Source organism: Plutella xylostella, chromosome 17 (genome assembly GCF_932276165.1).
Source record: "Plutella xylostella chromosome 17, ilPluXylo3.1, whole genome shotgun sequence".
NCBI classification, from domain to species: domain Eukaryota; kingdom Metazoa; phylum Arthropoda; class Insecta; order Lepidoptera; family Plutellidae; genus Plutella; species Plutella xylostella.
In genome coordinates this window covers 8635089-8653097 of record NC_063997.1, presented here as the reverse complement: position 1 = coordinate 8653097, position 18009 = coordinate 8635089, and the positions used below count along the sequence as shown (strand labels likewise).

Genomic DNA, 18009 nt, shown 5'->3' with positions numbered 1-18009 from the left:
TACAATTCTACCTACCTACGTCACTTTCACATTTCGTTAGCCTCACAGAATAACATATTGTGATCTGAGTGTGTTCTGAGGGTTTGAAAGTTGGTACAACCCCAGACAACGCCATCTATTTCTCCAAAAAGGAACTTTTTTTTTTTTTTAACAAACGCCTCATTGAGATGTGAGTGGGGGGGGTGTGTGAGAAAGTAATGAAAAAAATTATGCTCTATGGTTTCGTATTTTTTAAAATAAACGAAACGTTTAAATTATGTTTTTCTAGAAATGTAAAGATCCTATTTAAATTTTGCGTTGGCATTGCCTGCGAGTTGCACGTTACTTACATATATTATGTTACAAATAATAAGGTTTTTTTACGAATGGCCTAAGTGTCAAGCATTCTATGTATTGTATACTTTTTCTGTGTGTACATAAAGGGTCATAAAATTGTAGTAAACCAAGTATATGACACACACACAGAGTACTAGTACTCGTATAAAAAAGATAGATATAGTGTGACAAACTTATCTGTTCCGGTGAGTGCGAACTAAATTGATCCATATCTCATTACTTACTAATGAATTGTATATTGTAAATGATTAGATGGGTTTATTAACACCACAAGAGCGAATTAACAATACGAGCAAACTTAAAATCTTATAGAATTAAGAAATATTAGTCATTTATGTGAGCTGTCACCGGAACAGATAAGTTTGTGGCACTATAATATTCACATCACGTTTATAATTTTCTTTTCTTCCCCCCTCTTATAAAGACGCAGCTAAGTGTTGGCAAGCTCCGTTGTTTACGATAAACACTGAAAACTCCTCTTAATTGCTTCGCAAACGCTTCTTTTTAACTAGTTTTAAATGATACGTGAGTGTGTGAGTGGGAAGTAGAAAGAGTGTGGTGTGAAAAAGATAAATATCACAAACCATTCCAGTTAAGCTGGCACTTGGTAGATATTTTGATATTACATAGATGCATATCCTGCGAGAGCTCAAGTCAGACTGGTCGTGGGACGAAGCGCGTCAGTTATAGGGCCGCCTTAAGTAACAAGTTAGAAACTAGCTATTTGCGATACCTCAGCGATCGAACAACTTAGATTTCACTTAAGTTAACATGCAGAGGAGCTAATGCCAGTCAAAGTTTCCAAGTACCTCGTCGAACTTATAGTTTTCTTACTTCTGAGGTCTTGGTTTTATGAAGAATATTAAAGAGTGTCGGCACCGCCGGCGGTAATATAAGATACCTTTTTATTGTGCAGTTAGATAGCTCGTCGCTAAGAAGAGTTAGTATTTAATTGGCTGGAGTAATAAAAGTTTTCTTGAAAGCGCTTTACATCTTGAAATGCTTCGGTGTTGAAAGTGTAATGTCGTTTTGGTTTAATTTCCTATTAAGAATAAGTTCTAAGAAAGAGATTTATGAAAATGAGTGGTTATAATACGAACACCTACTAATTTTTTTCTCTTTTAATACTTACCCCTTTCTTCATCGGGTTATAGATTTCTTAATTTTGTAACCGAAGGAAACCAACTATCGATAACTAGGTGTAGGAAACAATTTTCAGTCGTGAGACTCGTGAGCATAATATTATGTATAGAAAACCAGCTAACACTTTAAGTACACAACAATAGGCTTCAACAACCACTCAATGTCAAATATGCTCGCGTGTGAATCTGGCTGATACGAACCCAAATTCGGATAATACAAACTAAGTTATTGAAACTAAAGTTCTCCCCATATGTGAAAGCAAATGCAACACCGTTACGTATAAGCTAGTGATGAGTTAAGCAAGCGGACAGGCAAGTGGCCGGACTCGCTGCAATCTCTTTGATAAACTCGAGCGAGCAAGTTGCGCTTGTTTGCAAACTTGCAGCTAAGTGTGCGCACCGCTTAATTGAATTGTATAGAATTTGCTCCGGTTCTTTATCACAGTTTCGGCTCCGGATAGTTTCGGATTTCGCAAGTTTGCTGCCGATGCTCGTAGCTTCTCAGTAATGTGAGCTGAGACGGTTCAGGTATGACGTGAAGTGGGTTTTATACATTGTAAGTGAACTACATAGGATACCATTATCAAAAATCACATAGGAATTATTAGGTACTTACTTATAAATTGAAAGACTCACTCCACTTTCTGGCGCATCACGATTATTCCAATAGTATGTTTTTTCAGTTCTTTCTTAAAATCACACGCTGAAATCACAATACAACGGAATTTAATAGAGACCAGCCAATTTCGAAATTTAATTTCTTGGCGGCTTACGAACAAAATTTGGAGTAAAGCCCTAAATTACCAGTCGTATTTCCCTGAATACTCAATTTACTTAAGGAAGGGACCGCTAGAGGCCTCTCCTTGCAAACGTGAAATGACACTTAGTAAACGAGTCAGCTTTTTTACTTCACTGATAAAAGAAAATGCTTCAGGCGCCATTGCTGCTTAAATATAGCCTCGCTTATTTACTGCGGCTACTTACGCAGAATTGGAATAATTCTGCTGAATCTCAAGATGAGGTGAAGATTCTGTTGACGATGCAAAGTTGACAGTTTCAACTTTTGGAGACAGATGGTCTAGACCGACTGACTGACTGACTGTCTAGACTGACTGATGGGTGGATACTGTAATGAAATATTCATAATCATGTGTTGCAGTGGCCGTGCACTTGGCATTCCGTAGGTTGTTAAATAAATTGAAATCAAACAGAATTCAGTGGGTTCAGTAGTGGTCGATGGCGGGTCGGGGTCGCTAATTACCACGGCTCGGCGAGGGAAGGATTTAATATTTGCTCTGTGCACAAAGCACAAATCCGCGCGGTTACCGAATTAGTTTGAAGCACTTTAGTCGCGTTGATTTTTTTTTTTTGGAACGGGACAGTATGGGGTGTTTGCGAGACCGTAATGGAGGTAATAACATTTATAATTCGGACACTTTTGCACATTAAGTAATAATTTACAGCATCTCGCGACCTGTGTAAGCAATCGTTTCACCGTAATTCAATTAGCAATTTATTTATAAACTTTCCTTCAATAAAAAAAAAACCTTATAATTTCTTATTGGCGTACAAATGTAAATACATTTGTTGCACTTAGTGCCTACCTACACCAAAACTGAAATTAATTTGTCAATTTGTCGTTTAATTAAATTGCAGGACAACCATTGCAACTGCAATAACCACTGCACATAAACGTCTGCGTGTATTTAAAAATGCACTTTATTATCTCGAGTGCGGAGGGTCTTTTAATTAAAAGTCATCGTTGTACTCCCTTACCCAGCCTATATGCTTTTGCAATTTTAACTCTATATTAAACTGTGAGGACAGCAGTCCATTTAGGCGATACTTGTAGTTCAAATTTTGCTCTTATGGCTCTGGGATCAAGACCGAATTCTTTGTGATGAGAATTTATGGTGTCTTCCACTATATACCCGCGTACTTCATTGTGCCCAGTCTGTCCTGAATAGTTCTGATCTAGTGCTTTGTATCCGTGCACTAGTATTTATTGTATATTATTATTTTGGATTCAAACGCTTAATTTAAGCAAGTATTGATGTCTATTCTGAAGCCAGAAATTCTAATTTTAACGCTGTCAAACTATAAATTTTGCTAGTAAAAAATAAGATTTACCGGTTCACTGAGAAAGTCGAACTTTAAACAAAGAAATTAAGATTTTGACAGCTCTTAAATTTGAATTTCTGGCTTCAGAATAGACATCATTGCGTATTTAAAAATAATTAGATACGTATGCACAAGTCCAAGAAAACGGTGTATAGGAAGCTTCTAAAAAATTCAAACAATATTAATAAGATAATAGGAAGATATAGATAGATATTCATAACTATTGTATGCTTCAAGTAAAGTTCAGTACAGACACCCAGTAACTGACCATGTGCCAGTAACTGACCACCTTCCTCTTCAACTCCAAAAAATAAGAAATGTAGCCAAGCAGGGCCATCTAGTGAACATCCAGTCTATTTTGTGGTTCATTGAGAGCATTACTGATACAAAAGATTTTGCCAGCCGCCAACAGATGGATAGTGAGCGATCGAAAAAGTTCAGTTGGCGCGCGAACCGAGTAAATTGCTGTTGTGACTAACGTATTTGTTAAGGTAAGTGAATTTTTTAATCGTAAATTTTACCATGAAAAATATTGAAATCAATAAAAGAAAAAATTATACCATATAGATTTAATTATAAAGATTATGTTTTTGATAAGATTCAGCTTGTTATTTCCCGTTTGACGACGCGTTTCCCGACGAAACAGCGATTTTCCAATAACTGACCACCTATGTCGGTTATTGGGATTTTTGCTTGAAGCTGAATTTAGGAAAAATAAGTACGTAATATTATAGCTCATATGTGCCATTTTCTTGTGTCAAAATATGAGCATTCTATCTTTACTCCTTCCATTTACTGACATAGGTGGTCAGTTATTGGGTAAATTGGTGGTCAGTTACTGGTATTATTATATATGACATATTTTTACAGCTTTCAGCGAGATGAAGAAGCGCCAAGATAGCAAAAAAAGTATAGAAAAGGCAATTCCACTTGTCTGAGACAAACTAGGATCAACAAGACATTCCAAAACAATTCAGGGTGACATGCAGGCACCTTTTAAAATATAGGGAATTCAAACACATAGTCCAAGTTTGTCCCAGAATCGGTATTAGCTGATGAGGAAGATAAAAACGCTAGTGGAGCATACTATCAGCCTAGGATAATGTGGATTCTCCAGGATAACGACAGATGTCACAATTTTTCCTTAAAGATAATCCTTGGAGCAGCCCCTTCAAGAATGCAAGACCAGGAGACAAATGGCTTTCACCATCTCACTCTATGAAAAGATACTCAATTGCTATCTTCAGAACAGCTGAAGGCGTACCTAACCAATGCCAGCGCTTGTGAACCAGATGAAATTGGTTCCCCAAAGCACAAAAGCACTTGGCGAACAAGACCTCAATGACACTATTAATGACCCAACCCGAATATACGTTACCGACGAAACGCGCCTACACATTTGTCCAAAGACAGGCAGAGCCACTTCAGCAAAATAGGAAAAAGAAAGCATCACTACAATGCTAGCACCCTCAGCTGGTGCACCAACACGCCCTTCAATGGCATTATGAACGGCCAACGGATTTCAAACAGAACGGTAAAATTGGCACACAAGAAATGGGGCATTCTTCTATAAGTTGTTACCACGACCAACACCCCAGCCATTTGGAACCGATTCCACAACTATCCGGAATCCACTGGCAACGTTATAGCATCATTGGCGGACACATTAGACCAGCAGCGGAAAATGCAGAAAGTACAGCGATGTTCTGTTTCAGTGACGCCTCTTCAACGAGGCAAAGATTCCCTGTCCCCCTTGCAGATATGACTACTCATGTCTTTCGCAAAATACTTACCTACGAAAGCACGTTTCAACAGCATCATAAATATTCCAGTTGAATAGTCAACAAAGTCATTGAAATCCCGTTCGTCAAGGCATCCATCTTTGTATCCTGAAAAACTAACCCCCAATATCTGATTCAGTCATAATTACAATGGCTAGCCTCAATGACTCTTTTAGCCGCATTGAAAGTCTCTGGGTGGGGTTTCAGCAATAATGAAAACCATCTGTCTCTGGTCCTACATCCCTGAAAGGACCGGCGGGGAAAGGGCCTACCTTTCCGGCGGGGAATTTATATTTTCCCAGGTCGACAATACAATCCGCCACGATTCCTCCTCCTCATGAGTTGATACCGAATAAGGAAAAGACCCGCTTTAGCGCTTGGATTTGCTACTTTATATTTAAGAAAATGCTCGTTTTTGGCACCAAGAATGCTTTATGGGCCTGTCCCACTGATCCTGGCTTGTTCCGGACAAACAAAATCGCCCTTTCTATGACTTATCTGAAGGTACTACATTAAGGCCTCTTAATCTCCCTGAAAGCTGTAAATTTAAAATGCGTGCTCACTATGTGCATGTGTGTTTACTTCTTTGTTTTTAGTATTTAACAAAAATGCATAAACTTGTGTTTTTAATAAATAAATGGTTGATTATTAGGATATAATATCATTTGAATTATGCATTAAGCTGATGAATTAATTTAATGCACTTTTCAGTTAAGAAACCTTGAGCAAAAGTGATGTGTCACACATTAAAAGAGACCAGAGGATCGGTACTATTACAGGAAGTAATCAAATAAATAAATAATGATAAGATTTAATGATAATTCCATTTTTAAACCATTTTAAATTGGTGGTCAGTTAATGGCATCGAGTGTGGTCAGTAACTAGATTTTAGTGGTCAGTTACTGGGAAAATCACTACTTTTTGTTTGCAAAATTATATAAAAAAAATGAGTAACTTCTACATGTTTGCTATTTACTCAGGAATGTAGCTCTGTTATTCTAGTTTTTGAAACAAAAATCGGATTTAATAAGCGATAAGAATTGAGCCCGCTACAGACAAATTACTGGAACAACTCCCTTAAGGTGGTCAGTTACTGGGTGTTTTGCCCTATCATCACAGTCATGCGGTTGTATAATCTTGCCATATTTTACGGAGAATAAAGCTTCCAATGAAACTGGGCATTTTCTGGGCATATCTGTGTGATTTATGGGCTATTTAAGTGCCCTTTAAAGACTAACCCCCTTATTCATAGAGAAGTTACAAAACGTTTTAACTAATAAACTGTTTTGTCCCTCTCCGACAAAGAACAATTTGTTCTTTGAGAGAGAGGGACAAAACAGTTTATTAGTTAAAACGTATTGTAACTTTTCTATGAATAAGGGGGTAAAACTATGAGAGTCAATTTCCTGTTTTGGGAAAGGATCTCGACCTAGAGCGATAAAAACATGGGTTCTTATCGGGATAGGAACAATTTATTTAGGTACAAGAGTTCCTTTTGTCATTTCCTTCGCAGGTGAATTTACTAGAGTGGAAATATTTGTTACTGAATTACGCAGACACTGGATAATAAAGTTTTATTCGGTGTTATTGGCATAAGGCATTTTTTTTCAATGGCCGGATTACATAGTGGTTTGTGACTTTTACTGCAGTAAACGGGTTCAATAGCCGACCAGCGGGGCTATTTTCTATCTCGTTGATAACTCTCTTCACCGTGATCTTACTGTCAAAAAGCAAATTTTGACACTATTCGTATTGTGTATGTTCGGTTGGGGTTGAATAATGACGTCATAGTTGGTGTGGGCTTCAATACCCACCGGCCGCCATCTTGTTAAAATTTTGTATGCGAATATTTTATCGAAACCCGAGATTGGTATTTTGAATCGGATAGTTGGAATCATAAGTACTAATTTGGGTTGGCCAACCGTCTTGTCTTGGGCAACTAGTAAATAGTAGCTTTTAAACCATAGAGTCACCATAGAATGTAGAAAATAACGTTTTTTTTTTTTAAATTGTGACGCAGAAGTCTTCTTGTTCTTATGATCTTGAACAAAATAATATTTCTTTCATGTTTGTTTTGTGAATCTTGCAGTTCAGTACTTCAGTAGGTATTTGTTTTTTTTTCAGTAAGTATATGTACCTAACTGTTGTTTTAAAATTGGTTTCAGGGGACTCTGGTTATGCTCTACGGCCATGAATGTTAACACCTATCCTCAATGCAGCTGTAGGATCCCCAGAAGAACACTACACTGATCTACACTGCCGTGTCAGAAATACTGTGGAGCGGTGCATTGGGGCCCTTAAAACACGCTGGAGATGTTTGCTGGCACACCGTGTGCTTCACTATGAGCCCACCAAAGCTGCAAAAATAGTAAATGCCTGCTGTGTACTACACAATATAGCAAATGCACACAATATACCAGTGACGACAACTTGCCTGCTGCTGATAACATTCGGGTGCAGCATATTGGTAGCGTGGCTTATGGTGCTGCTGATGCAGATGCAGGGCGCATGAGGGCCAACCCTGTCCAGGCTGTGAATTTGAAGGAACTAAAATAACCTGACTCTGATAGGCTGATTTTTGCTGTATATATATATATAATTTAGTAATAAAAAACACATTTTATATTAATGGCTTTTATTTTTATTTTAAATCACATAACTACATATCACATTTTGCTTCTACTAGTCTTACTATAATCATTATTAAAATATTTTTTCTACTTTAACCTTTAAGTTATGATTGCACATTGCCACTTTACATGTGAATGCCCGTCAGAATTTTTGACCAGTTTTTGTAACTCCAGACCCAATTGAATATAATTCATATAATTGTAATGCTGCACTGTCCCATAGCCAACGTGCTGATTGTATGCCTAGTGGGCCGGGAGGGTACCGGCCAACAGCAAGCTCTTTATGTCTTTCAACGAACTCCAACAAAATGTCCATTTGTCGATCTGAGACTTTTCTTAAAGGCGCCATCCTGGAAATAAAATACAATATTAATGTCCTATTCAATCTTTTTCTTGGCACACGATATGCCTCACAATAATATTACTAACAAGCACAACCTGCACAAATGTGAAGATTATTTAATGGCTCAGTGATCAATCTACTTTTAATAACTGAGTTCCCAGTACCAACTGTTAGATCTCAATCATCGACTTATATTACTAGCGTATCGTACTAGAAATCATTGATCTCAATGCTTTTATTAAGAACAATAAATGTTCATTTTTCACGACTTTGTAAAAATTTCCCATATTTCGTTCGTGTGTATGACTAAGTATAAAATTTTAATAGTAATACGTTAATTATGTACTTACCTTAGATATAATGAACAATTAAAACACAGGATTCAGGTAATTATAAAAAAACACACACCAAAATCAATCTCTGTTTTGTTTTGGATGGTTCCTTGTAGTTTGTTTTGACAATCATTTGACAATAGCTTCCAGTATCGCCATTTTTCTAAATAATGCGGCAAATTAAAGATTTGATAAATACAGTAGTCGTAGTTTGAAGTGAAATGAAGTTTTCATTTAGTCGGCTAACCAAATCACAGAATATTTTCACAAAAATTTTGCAACCTCTAGTGTATCGATAAATCTCATGCCCACTATTCGTTTAGTGATCATGACCGAGATAGCCGATGCCGAAAGATGGTCAGAAACCCATCATAGATTTATACGGTTGGAAATCGCGAGTCCATGACACCCGAGATAGAAAATCACCCAGCTGGACAGATATTGGTTTAAAGACAAAATATTTTCTCTTTTTCGTGTGTTTTCAGAACATTATAGTTAGATATAGAATATCTGAACACCAAAACAATAAATCTTCATAGAATAATTGGAATACGAATACGTGTATGTCCATGTTATCAGTAGATACAGGAGCAGCAACCAATTTAGTAAGTTTACGAGGCGTGAAGCCAAGTTCTATTATTGGCCCGGTCGAGTCCGAGCGGACTTCTAGTTTGGCCCCAAAACAATTTGCGACCGTCCAACAATATTTGAACAAGTTAATAGGAATATTATTTAAACGGTTGGCTTACAAATAAGCGAATTCTACAGCAACCTAAATAAACATCAAAAATCTTTAAAGATGAGTTCATGAGAGTGACAACGAAATCATTAAATATACTGAAAAACTCAGGAATTAAAAGTCACTTGACTTGGCGTATCGTATCGTAGCGATAACATTGATTACTTCGTCGAAAATAGATTAACATGGGAAGAAGAGGAAAGTTTCATTTAGCCGCCCGGAGCCGATTTTGCTGACACATACGAATGTGCCGGCTTCGAAACTGAATACATTACTGCCTCAGATGGAATAGAGCTAAAGGGAAAGATGCGTTATGCCATAAAAAATACACTAAAATAATTAGAAAGAATTAAATAAATATACAATAACGCATAGGTGGGAGACCATTTCCCAGCAGTGAGACAAAATAGGTTCTTAAAAAAAATCAATAGATAATTTAGAAAATTCCGCTTAAATGATTTTTCCCAAGTTATAGATAGGTAAAGTTTATAAAACGGCCGGCCAGTCGGATTAATCGGATTTGTTTATTATATTTCCATACATATTCACTTTTTTGATTATAACCAACAATACACACATACATTATTACATTCGGCGGCTTACAGTCTGGCCTTAATGTTCTGAATACCACCTGTTAGTAAATAATAAATGATCACCATAATTAGTAAATATTTAGCTCATATTAATAGCTGAATAAATTAATACCGACATAGCTGTCAAAATATGCAAGCTGAAGTGGCAGTGGGCTGGTCATATCTGCCGAAGAACCGATAACCGTTGGGGTAGACGAGTTCTCGAATGGAGACCACGTACAGGCAAACGCAGCGTGGGACGCCCTACTGCCCGCTGGACTGACGACCTTAGGCGGGTGGCGGGTAGTGGTTGGATGAGGAAGGCCGAGGACCGAGTGTTGTGGCGCTCCTTGGGAGAGGCCTATGTCCAGCAGTGGATGATTATTGGCTGATGATGATGATGATGATATTAATAGCTATTGTCCTGTCCATCTACTGAAGTATCATATCAAATCTCTGTTCTGTGCCTGAACATAATTTGTCCCGCCCCGGCAATTTATGTTAGAGCCCACTTCATGCAAAGGAAAAATGTAGTACGAAACGAAACATGCCGGCTTTTTACCACTTAATTAATCATGAATAATGTTATACTGCTTTGAAGTTGTCGTGAATTTTATACACTTTATTATATCTTAAGTACGTGAGGTAACATTACTTAAAGCTGAGTTTAAAATTGCAAAAAAATATTAAATGTTGACTTTTGCTTTTTTATTGCTTACGTAAACGGGAGGGGGTCATGGGGGGGGGGGTCATGGGGGGACATGAAAATACTTAGAGTGCGTTTTTAGAAACAAAACCTATAATAGACAGTTCATTCCTACACCAAGTTTACTGTAACTAGCCTACTAAAGGGTATTAAATTACTGCAGTCTATAAACTTAATCCGACATTAAACTACAGACCTAGCGATGCAGAATCCAGACCTATTAAGAGTGACATGAACAGTTGCAGATTCGAAACCGATTTTCGGTGTTTATCTATGTAGGGGTATTAGTTAGGGCGGCCCAACTTGCCCGTGGTCAGACAAATTGCGACCCCCCACAATATATTGGGGTCCAGTGCGGACTGTCTGATGTAAATCGCTGGTTCCCTTGTAACAGTTTAAAGTTTTGAAATAACTCCGTGTCATAGTTCACACACTCACGAGCAATGAAAAAGTTCCAGTGACAAAGCACCAAATTACTCGTAAAGGGATAAAGCTATATTGATGCAACGAAAAAAGTAATTAATTTTGTGTTATTTTTATGACTACACGTTGGTTCGTTATTTATTGGATCTACACACACGGCTATTCTTAATTCGTCTGAATTAAACCATAGACATTACTGTATTAGTCTATGATTAAACTGATTCTGTGAAAAAACAGTTAAGTGGCGTTCTTGAAAAATTCATTTCGTCGTATGAATAAAATAGTACCCATTGGTTTGTGCGGAGGTTTAACCGTTTCAGTGAAGTTTGAACTGGATTCATTGTCTGTCTGTTTGGAATTACGTTCAGTGCAGCGTAGAATTGCAGTAGAGTACTAGCGTACAGAGGGTCAGAGAGCCATGGACCACGGTTTCTTACCTGATGAAAATTGTTCGACAAAAACTGAGCAGAAATGATCATCTTCCTAGAGCTTCAAGGTGTTAGATAATCGATGCTATACTACGTATATGCCTAGCTCTCTCCAATTGTGTTGGCATTGAAGGTCATCAGTAAGTTTTTTCTAATGCACATAAACATTTACCACATACTTCCGTCGGCGTTGACTGCACTTTCTATTGCTAAGCTTGCACTTGTTTTTTCCGAAGCACTCGGCATGTCCCGGTGCACCTGGATACATGTGGAGTGTCCATGTGATGTGCATGTTTAATTCCGCTAAAAGCGCGACTCATTGTGGTGGTTGGTTCGGCCCGGAGGGTTACTCTTGCTTTGCAAAAATAGAACGAACGAAAACTGACATACAAACGATATGTTTAAGTTGACTCCACGTTCGTTTGTTTCACGTTGACGTTTAGTTGTTAAGATATTTGCGTTCAAACTAGCGATCATTTTAACATAAACGCCGAGGCTACGATACAGGAAAATGGTACAAATATGGACTAAAGACCCGCTTACAGCAACGAGATGGAGTCGTAGTTAACGCAGCAGTTCTCTACTGCCTTTTTTCGCATGCTAGAGTGGCCCCGGTAGTGCTCCGACGCTCGACCGCTGGTTTCCATGCGGTGGTGTCGCGCTGAATTCCTGATAAACGCTAAATATGAGCTGCTACAGGACACATTGCGGATTCCCACTGAAATTTGTCCTACTGATGTTACGCGTAGGTTATTTGAAAACAATTTTGTAATTATTACTTGACAGCGGTAAGTAAAGTAAGTATATAATAGACGCAGATAATATGATAGCTTATTAAGGGCTGATTCTGCAATAGTCAGATAAACGTTATCTGAGGAATAAAAAAGTTCCTGTCACTGTCTCACACAAGCATTCTGACGCGACAGCATCAGAATTATTACTCAGATAAGTTTTATCTGACCATTGAAAAATCAGCCCTAAGACTATTTTTACCCGACTGCCGAAGGAGGAGGGTAATGTTTTTAGCTTTTGGTGTAAGTATAGTAAGTAGTTTAAAAATAATTGTATAATATCTCTGTGCAAATTTATACATTGCGTCGATTTAATATAAATTATCAAAAATAAACACTAGTAAGAACAAGTTGCCAAAAGCCTCTTGTAGATGTTAAGCGGAGTATTAAACTTTTTCTACAACCAACGCTACAGTTTGTACACACCAAATAGGTCGAGTCTGGCACTATCTTAGTTTGTAGACGATTTACAGAATAGCGACCCAGACCACGTACTGTAAGCGACGATTTAGGAGCCACTCGACCGACCTCCAGGCATTAACTGGTCAGCAATGGATAAGGAACACTCGCTTTAACGTACCTACTGCATGCTGAAAAGAGAAATCACGGAAATTACTGGCGACAGACAAGGACGGAGCTATTCATTCTTTCAGCTGACTAGCGCTGAAACTAATTCCAATATTGGATACAAAAGATAAACAGATTAATATGCGGCTGACCGCAAAGTTGCGCCGTGCGTATCAGTACAGGCACGTATCCGTGCGTGGAGCCACTGGGCCCATGAGGGAAATAGGATAATGTATGCAGTTATTGCAAAAGTAATTAACTCGAGTTAGCGGCAAACAAAGCTAACATAATTTCAGTTACAATACTGGAAACCGCTCGGAATGGCCGGACCCACCGACAGGGATTTGTAATTAAAAGTTTTATTCGAAATGATTCATTAAAATGGATAAATGTTTCGCGGATGGATGCGCAATTTAAAACATTTACAAACCTTAATTTCGATTTTAAAATTTAAATAGCATAAATGTGGTTTGGGAGCCTTTAACAAACCGTTAACACCATTTGAGTGGCAAATACGTTTATTGATTTCGTTGTTTTCAGGTAATTCACGCCTTGCCGCCTACAAGAAGTGAATTTGCTGTTGAAAAGTGATACTACTCCTTCCATATTTAACTGTAAGTACCTAAATTATTTTTTTAGTGAAATCCTGACACATTTTTGGTAAATTTTCAAATCTCCCAGCGGTAACTTTGATTGGTTTATTATTATTAAAGTGAATGTTATTGGCTAAGTAAAACTAATCAACAACTAAGTAAGTATGCTAATATTGTTATTTTTTCATCTTATTAATTAAGTTATCAATTTATAGTCTATAAATAAATACATTTTTATCAATTACATCATTCTTAATATTAATGATGGGAATTTCATTAAATATGAATAAGTAACGGTTTTAAGTATTTATCTATTCATGATTGTATCTATAAAAATTTAATTACATTTGACCTTTATCGTACAAATTTCGATCATGATAGTTCAGAGCTAATATTATTTTTTTAAAATATTTTACAAAATAAAGTTTATCGTTAGAATTTTTAAATTTAATTACGTAATGGGTGCTCGAACAAAATGGACTGGAAATGGAACAAAGGGGAGGCGTAAAAAGTATTTTAAGCACGTTTGTTCTCGGCCCATTCTCAATGAATAACAATCTATCCAGAACATTTAATAAAATACCATAGATTAATATATGGTACCAATTGGTCTATGGTATTACCATCAAAACTTGGACGTTTCTTGGCTGTCAAGTGCTCAATAAATATGTCAAATGCCGTTTTGAACACCCGCAAAACTTGGTGTGCTTTTTTAATACTTATTCGTAATACAGTTAATAATTGTACTGTATAAGTACATAATAATAGGAGTCGCTAAATATCTAAACTCGAGAGTGGCTCGAGGTAGAATAGTGGTTTAGCTCCTAAACATCCTAAACTTAAAACCACGACTCTATACCGATTGCATGTTGCTTGACAACTTGTAGTCACCTTCTGTAGTCACCCCCTGCACCTTGATTATTCAAATGAAACCCTTGCTTATTCCCTTCAAAAATAATTTATTTAAAATACTAATCTTCAATTTGGGAACAACCCAGTTCTGCAGGGGATGCGTCGATTTTTTAATTAATTTCGAAAAAAAAGAAACTTTCTGGCCTGAAACCGGAAATTCTTTTATTTTAATCGACTTACTTAAAGAATTTTGTACATCATTGGGTTGCTGCTCTGTTCTGCAAATTAGGGGCTGAAATAATTGATTAGAATTTAATTCGATGCGAAGTTTATTTGATGTTTAATAGCAAAATTGCTGTTATTATTTTTATAGCTTCGTAAGTGAAAATACAATTTATACTATAATATAATATAAAAATTGAGTTTTGCTATCGTCGATGGGACAGTTAGGTACTTACAAAAAGAATATTTAAAATTATGTGAACTTATATATAAGGTAGGTACTAGAAATGAAAGGTTATTTGGAAAAGCATCCAGTGTCCATTTTCCTTTATTGTACAAGAGACACAAAAAACAGTTTACGCAATGTTGACCATAGCTGTTTTTCCAAAAAAATACATTTGACATTATACAATCCTTAAAAAATGCATTAGACATTGGTTGTTTTCCGTACATATATCCGTATTAAATGACCGCCCTATTTGTAAGTTGAACATAATAATTATACTCCAGAGTTGATGAATCTCTATACAAATACTGCCAGAGAATCCTAAAATCAAAATCTTATTTAAAAGCTCGCATTCAGATACCGCCTAAAATAATTTGGTAATGAAACACCAGAGATAAGAGCGAGGAGCGAAGTTTGCCCGAGCCTTCCACAAGTCACAGGCGTTAAACCAAATAATGGGGATAAAAGTAGGTACAGTCAGGCACAAATTGATAATTTTGATTACAAATAAATATAAATAAGATCGATAATTATATTTCACGATTGATGGTTATGAAAGCACGAATTAAGATTTAATTAAATTTACATTCAAAGTAGGTACCTTGTACTTGTACTCACGGACAATGAAAAAGTTCCACGCTTAAAATACCGCCAATGGCCCCAATTTTTATACATATTTTTATGTTGAACACAATGTTTTCGTCTTTACGTAATAAATTAAGTTCAAATTTTTATACGCTGTTAAATTTACATCAATATTGCAGACGGTGTCATTAAGCTAGTCTTTTCCTTTTAGGAGTAATCTAGTGCTTTATTGTTATTAAAACTTTTTCATTGCTCGCGATTGTAATAAAAAGTTTGAACAGAACGACTAACATTTACCGACATCAGAGCTTCATACCTTCAGATCATAAATACCTTGTTTAGACTGTACGTGCGAATCAAAAGGGTTTACAAGTTAATTAGCTAAACGGATCGGCTTACATCTCATTACATTAATTAAATTAGAAAGCTTATCGCCTAAAGTTTATTAAACCATGAATATATATAGCGGACAGCCCACGGTAGGACACGAAGGTAATTTGTCGAAATATGGGTATATACAGGATGTTGCAAGACGTAAGGCAGTGATTTACTTTTACATTCGTTCATGACCAACTGCGACATTCTTTCGGAAAACAATGAAATTTTAGAGATTTTAAATTATGTCATATTGGGACTTTGTGGTAATTAGAGATTTAAAACGATAAAACATAAAATTTTGTTCTATTAAATTACCTAGTACTATTACGAAATGACACAACGATGACAAAAAAGTATCTAGCTCTTGTGGTTTTCACCGAAACCATATGAAGAAGCATAACTAAGCACATTGTATAAAATAACTGTTAAAATGCCATTTTTAAAGAAAGACAGCGATATATACAAAAGATACGTGTCGATAAAAGCTGAATTTACAGTTACAATTTATCACAATACAATAAAGCTTTATCAACGCCCGCTGCCGATACAAACCTATGGACCGCACCGACCTATCTGTGACTACACAGAGTACTACGCTGCGACCAAATAGCCACCACACTCCACGGTACGTATAAATAGGTAGCTTCGTAACTTCGTAACGACAACAAAAATATTCTCACTTTTTAAAACTATTTTATGGATTTATGAAGTCCATAGTAATATTAAAGGCTATTGTTGTAAAAGGCGTATATTATTGTCTAATCGGCCAGCTCAACATGAAACATCCGAAAAAGTAACCTGCACAAAATATAACAAGTTTGAAAAGAAATAATCTTCTTAGGTCTACTTATGTAGGTACAAATACATATAATAATGTAAGTCTTAGCCAAAGTGGATATAGCCAAGTTATCAATGTAAGTTATCTATAAGTAACACTATTGAAACTAAAATTAATTATGGAACATCCCTTAACGGAGGAGTAGTACTACAAACCCCCTTAGCTCAGGAAAAGGATTAAAAAAAAGAATTCTATTTTTTTCCACGTGCCGAGCGGCCAGCAGTCGCGTATAAATTCGGCCAGTATGTTGGTATCAAATAAATGAGTGCGTCCTGTTTGATTCATGTGAATGGGGAGCTGGGGTGGCCAGGAGCAAATAAAACACCAACTATCAACTGTGTTCAATGTACCAGCGGGGCCTACACTATAGAATGAACTTGTTTTTTGTTTTTTCATTTGTAAAGTTCAAACAAGATAATGCTGGAATTTAAAAATTTACGCTGAAATCTGAATGTTTCCTAACTAAAAACCCCTTGTTTAGTTTTAAAGATCTAAGCACATATTATAAGTACCTATATAATTATAGATAAGTACAGACAGACGCGAAAGCAAAAGATTTACTATGCAGTGATGGTAATAAAGCGTAAAGGAAGCTGTAAATTCTGACACACTAATCGTATACCTTGAAGTTACGAAAATTTTACCTTTTTATTCAAAAATAAACAGATATAGCCCTGCACTATCTAATTCTAAACCGCAATAGTCGGGAACATTGACACCGGCCGTCCTTTACACTGTCAAACACAGGTGTTGCGCCGCGTCGTCCATCCTGGCTAATTTGTACCCACATTTAATTTATCCGCACTGTAAACCGGCTGTAAGGCAAAGCAAATTGAGCCAAATACGACATAGACTTAAGATTCAAGTAAAAGTGAGCGAGCCAGACAGGAAAGTCTGTTGTCAATGATCAACCGTGTACACTCACACGAGTTCTTTGAAAGGATATTTGAAGTAAGTGATAAAAGGTGGCTGGTCTTTTGGTTTTGAAAATACCTAGGTAATAAAAAAATTAAAAAACCGACTTCAAAAAACCACTAAAATGTAAGAAATAATTTAAGGTTTACACAAATTCTACTCGTATGAGACAGTACAAATATACCTAAGCAGGAACTGTTCTTTTTTGATGTTGGTGCGGTGACAAAGTAATCTGAAGAAATATGGCACCAACTTCAAAAAAGAACAGTTCCTGCTTAGGTATATTTGTACTGTCTCATACGAGTAGAATTTGTGTAAACCTTAAATTATTTCTTACATTTTAGTGGTTTTTTGAAGTCGGTTTTTTAATTTTTTTAATTATTATTTTATTTAATAGTTTTTAGTTTATTTGTAATAATTTTCAATCAAAAGTAAGGTGCAAATGATACCAAAATGTCCTACTAATCAATACGAATCATTCAAGCCTAA

At 36.4% G+C, this 18009-nt stretch overlaps 1 protein-coding gene and 1 long non-coding RNA gene across 2 annotated transcripts in view; one reads left to right on the top strand and one right to left on the bottom strand.

Moving 5' to 3' along the window:
* The window catches only part of LOC105389456, a 148456-nt gene that overhangs the window by 57342 nt on the left and 73105 nt on the right, over positions 1-18009 (top strand). Inside the window, exon 2 of the mRNA XM_048626958.1 lies at positions 13452-13525. The gene's annotated coding sequence lies outside the window, so the exon portion shown is untranslated. The remainder of the gene's footprint in view (positions 1-13451; positions 13526-18009) is intronic.
* Positions 8158-8781, bottom strand: LOC119692183. Its single transcript, XR_007267245.1, has 2 exons — positions 8704-8781; positions 8158-8360 (listed from the first exon to the last, which is right to left on the bottom strand). It is a non-coding gene; the product is annotated as an uncharacterized LOC119692183 (long non-coding RNA).